Here is a 5,783-nt window from a genome sequence, read left to right as displayed (position 1 = left end):
CATGGGGAGATGTCAGCAGGCCGTGCTGAAACTGATCAGCTTGGGGGACAGACAGCACAGTGCCTCCGAGGTCAGAGATGCCATCCTGGCTGAGATGGCATTTTTTTTTCCCTGCTACACCTGGGGCCTGGCATTTTTGCGCCTGTGATAATGGCTGGAACCTGGTAGCAGATCTGGAGCTTGCCAGACTCAAACACGGTCCACGCATGGCCCACGTTTTCCAACTTGTTGGTGCCATGTTTCTTTGAAACCTACACCATTGTGCCTGATACACAGGTCAAAGTGGGGCCATTTTCGTAAGTGAGAACTAGCCTCTGCTAGGCAGAAAACATTCAGAGCACACTCCTCTCATCTTCGCACCGTTGGCTGGCGGAGGAAGACGAGGGGGTTGGAGTGGCATCTGATGTCCCTATCCCACACGAGGCTAGAGGGTGCACTTCAGTGCATCCCATTGCTTCACCACAAATGGTGTGAAGGGGAGTGGAAAATGGAGGAAATGGAGAGTGACCCTTACAGTTGGGGCCAGCAAAGGCATGCCAAGTAACACACTGGCACACATGGCTGACTTCATCTTGGGTTGCTTTTCAACACATATTTCACATCATGAAGAACAAATAATACTGGATTTTTACAAGCCTTGAACCCCGGTCTAGGTCTAATGTCTGTTCCTTTCTTATATTAGGGGAGAGGGAAAAAAAATTACTTCAGTGATACGTTTAGCGTACATAGACTGACTATTAATGTGTATCCCACTTAGTGTTGTTAGGGTTACACACCGTCACAACCTGGCTAAAGCTTCTATAGCTGTTAATAAAGTCAACATAACTTTACGGTATCCAAAAAGACAGCTGGTACCGACAGAGAGCAAGACAAATGTCAACCAAAGCTGTGAGCTCTGAACACCCACAGTGACTTTGGCGTCATTATCATTATAAGGGAGCGGGTGGTAATAAATAACTTGGCAGTGCCTAAAACCCAAAAAGCTTATACAACTATATTTACATTAAGATACACAAATGACACTTTTCAGTAGCATGTCATGAGACAAGCTGATAAGCTCTTCCTTTGTGCAGTGCTATTTGAAAGTTAAACGCTGCCTTTATTTTAATTCTGGAGAAGGTGCAGACATTAGATTTAGAACATGTTGTCTTCATTGTCCAAATCCTCTATATAGGTAACGTGTTTTTCGGGCCGAGCTGTCTGGGAACGAGCTGGTGCAGCACTGACAACCTGGGTGAATATGGCAAGAGCCTGAGATGTAGGGTGAATGAATACCCAAATTATTTGTGGAATTCCCAGTGAGACAATGGCACTATCTACCAGTAGCAAAAATTGTGGGTGCACGTAACCCCAATATATTCTTTGAACTACCAGTCAGAAACTGGCACTATATGGCAGTAGCAAGAAATGAGGGTATTTGTAACCCCAATATATTCTTTGAATTCCCAGTCAGACAATGGCACTGTATAGCAGTAGCAAATATTGTGGGTGCACATAACCCCAATATATTATTTGAATTCCCAGTGAGACAATGGCACTGTATAGCAGTATCAAAAATTGTGGGTGCACGTAACCCCAATATATTCTTTGAATTCCTAGTCAGACAATGGCACTATATACCAGTAGCAAAAATTGTGGGTGTATATAGCCCCAATTCTATTGCTAGGGGACTTGCGGGGTATTTCTGAGGTGAAGGTGGGGGGGCACACCGTTGGAACGGGGATTTGGGGTGTATATATGGGGTATACGGGAATACACTGTCAGTGTGTTCCATTCAGGATCCTGGGAAAACTGGGTTGCGGCGATTGAGCCCGTCAGTGCCACGTTACACTGACAAGCTTCTCCCTGGAATTTAGCTCTTACAAGAGCTGTTGGTTGTCTTCTCCTTCCTATCCTAGCCTGTCCCTGCCTACCCAGAATCTAAGCCCTAGCTAACTGGACGGAAACCTCCGTCCCCGGTGAATTGCAAGCTCAGAATGACGCGAAGCTGGGCGTCGCTGTTCTTTTAAATTAGAGGTCACATGTTTTCGGCAGCCAATGGGTTTTGCCTACTTTTTTCAACGTCACCGGTGTCGTAGTTCCTGTCCCACCTACCCTGCGCTGTTATTGGAGCAAAAAAGGCGCCAGGGAAGGTGGGAGGGGAATCGAGTAATGGCGCACTTTACCACGCGGTGTTCGATTCGATTCGAACATGCCGAACAGCCTAATATCCGATCGAACATGAGTTCGATAGAACACTGTTCGCTCATCTCTAGAGACAAACATATGTGCTATATAAAATGTAATAGTTGATGATTTTTAATCAAGACTATATGTAAATTAGCTTAACCCTTTATTTTAGATGCATGACAAGCATTGGAAGAGCTTGGAGGACTTATTACCATGTATACCTACAACATGATGGTGATGGTGAACAGGTCATTCCACTTCCACAAGTTAGCCCCACCCCTACATTCATCTCTATATTATAAAAATGGATTCTTGTCTGTCTGTCTGTTCTCTATGCGCGACCAAACAACTGGACCGATCTTCACCAAATTTGGCACACAGATACTTCAGATGTCCGGGAAGGTTTAAGATGAGGCCTCAACTCACTCGGACGTACCGATCGGGAGATACAGCTTTCCCAAAACTCTGACTGTCAATATAAACCTGCAAGTCTTTTACTCATATTCTAACTGCCATACACACGGTCACTCCACATGTACAATCCAACATAGATATCCAAGCAGAGATACACGCATCAGAGGATTAGATACACAGGTCAGAACACGCCAGAGGATTAGATACGTGCGTCTACACACAGTTCCACAAGCCGAAGGATTAGATACGCACGTCTGCACACAGTTCCACATGCCAGAGGATTAGATATGCGTGTCTGCACAAAGTACCAAACTCCAAAAGATTAGATAGGTGCGTCTACACAGTTGCACATGCCAGAGGATTATATACACGTGTCTGTACACAGTTCCACACACCAGAGGATTAGATACGCACGTCTGCACAAAGAACCACATGCCGAAAGATTAGATATGTGCATCTGCATGCAGTTCCACATGCCAGAGGAATAGATATGCACTTCTGCACACAGTTACACATGTTGAAGGATTAGATATAAAGGTCAACACACAATATCACACGCCAGAAGATTAGATACACGCTTCTGCACAAAGTACCACATGCTGGAGGATTAGATACACAGTTTAGCACACAGTATCACACGGCAGAGTATTAGATATACACGCCTGCATACAGTTCCACACACCAGAGGATTAGGTACGCATGTATGCACAAAATACCACACACCGAAAGATTAGATACGCGCATCTGCAAACAATTCCACGTGCCTGAGGATTAGATACGTGCGTCTGCACAAAGTACCACATTCTGGAGGATTAGATACACAGGTCAGCACACAGTATGTCATGCCAGAGGATTAGATACGCGCGTCTGCACACAGTTCCACACGCCAGAGGATTAAATATGCGTGTCTGCACAGAGTTCCACATGCCGGAGGATTAGATACACAGGTCAGCATACAGTATCATCACACGCCAGAGGATTAGATAGCTAAAGATTGGATATGTATGTTTGCACACAGTTCCACATGCCAGAGAATTAGAGACGCACATCTGCACAAAGTACCACACGCTTGAGGATTAGATACATCCGACTGCACACAGTTCCACATGCGAAAGGATTAGATACGTGCGTCTGCACAAAGTACCACACACTGGAGGATTAGATACACAGGTCAACACACAGTATCACATGCGAGAGGATTAGATACATGTGACTGTACACTGTTCCACATGCCAAAGGATTAGATATGCACGCCTGCACACAGTTCCACTTGCCAAAGGATTAGATAAGTGCGTCTTCACACAGTACCACACGCCAGCTTGAGGATTACATCTGCGCATCTGCACACAGCACCACAAGCCAGAGGATTAGATATGCGCCACTGCACACAATACCACATGCTGGAGGATTATATATGCACGTCTGCACACAGTTCCACACGCCGCAGGATTAGATACGTGCCACTGCACACAATACTACACGCCGCATGATTAGATACGTGCAGATACACACAGTTACACATGCTACAGGATTAGATACATGCATCTACACACTGCCACATGCCGGAGGATTAGATAAGAGAGTCTGCACACAGTTCCACATGCTGGCGGATTAGATACGCACCTCAACACATAGTACTAAATGCCAGAGGATTAGTTACGTGCGTCTATACACAGTTACACACGTTGCAGGATTAGATACACAAGTCAGCACACAGTACCACACACCAGAGGATTAGATACGTGTGTCTGCACACAGTGCAATACGCCGGAGGATTAAATACATGGCTCTGCACAGAGTACCACATATTAGAGTTTTACTCCAGGTTTCCATAGCAACCCAGCCATTTTTCTTCACTGCTTTATGTCAGCTTTCAAGGGGCAGGGCGCTGTGGATGACACTGTTACACAAGGTCACATGCACACAGCTTTACTCCAGCTCACCATAACAACCGATCGCACGTTTTTCACTGATATCCGAAAGGAGATACAAATGATCATATGATGCTTATGGACACACACAAATGATATACAAAATTTATCAGTGCAAAAGTGGACAATTCTTACGGCGCCACTACACAAACAAAAAAAAAAAAATAGACCTAAAAAGATCGGGATGGGAATTCCGATCGCTCAACCCACTTACCTGCACAGAACCACTGCTTCTCCCCGGAGCTCTGGGCCATTGTTCTCGCCTCTCTTTCACATGCCGGCAAAGCGCTGTGCGCACCCCCGTCTCCCTAGGCTAGAGTTACTGATGCTGGGAGTAGGCGGGGCTTGTGGCTTAGAGTGTGGGCGAGTACGCATCTCCCCACCCTGTACCCGCCCACACTAAGCCACAACAAGCCCCACCTTCTCCCAGCATCAGTAACACTAGCCTAGGATGGCAGGGGTGCCCAGAGCTCTGGGGAGTGGCGTACACACTGTGATGAAAGGCAGCAGCGGTAGCGGTTCAATTTTTGGACTCCACGCTATGTAGTGAACAGGATCGTTTTTAAAATCCGATTTTCAATCATTAAAAAAATCCCATTGACTTGCATTAGGATTGGAATCGGGCTTGGATGGAAAATTATCGTAAATCAGATTTTAAAAACGATCCTGAAATCTCAAGATCGGCTCAACCCTACGCCTCAGTCCTCAGGATCGGGGCCAATAGTGACAGACAATTAGGACTCTACACTAAGATCAGACACCAGGACTACAAAGAGGAGACAGATCCTTGTAAATACTTCTCTTTTACTCATTCTGCACTACAGCACATGAATATCAGCATTGCCACTGGAAACCATCAGCAAGTTGTCAATATTAAACAGCTCAGTTCAAGGATCTACAGACCACACTTCACATGACAACCAGGGCAGTCACTGAGCAGACTAGTGATTGCAGCTCTGGAGTATAATACAGGAGAAGTAATGTAATGTATGTACACAGTGACCAGCAGAATAGTGAGCGCAGCTCTGGAGTATAATACAGGATGTAACTCAGGATCAGTACTGTAATGTATGTACACAGAGACTGTACCAGCAGAATAGTGAGCGCAGCTCTGGAGTAGAATACATGATATAACTCGGGATCAGTACAGAACATTCAGGATTACATTAATACTTGGGCGTTCCCAGTAGGGGACTTGGGAGCAATGGGAGGACTGCATACAATATTTAATGTTTAAACAAAAGAGGAGGAATAAAACACCAGGAGAAG

The sequence above is a fragment of the Leptodactylus fuscus genome, chromosome 2 (genome assembly GCF_031893055.1).
Source record: "Leptodactylus fuscus isolate aLepFus1 chromosome 2, aLepFus1.hap2, whole genome shotgun sequence".
Lineage (NCBI taxonomy): Eukaryota > Metazoa > Chordata > Amphibia > Anura > Leptodactylidae > Leptodactylus > Leptodactylus fuscus.
The sequence above is the reverse complement of the archived record's forward strand: the minus strand, read 5'-3'. Positions refer to the sequence as shown.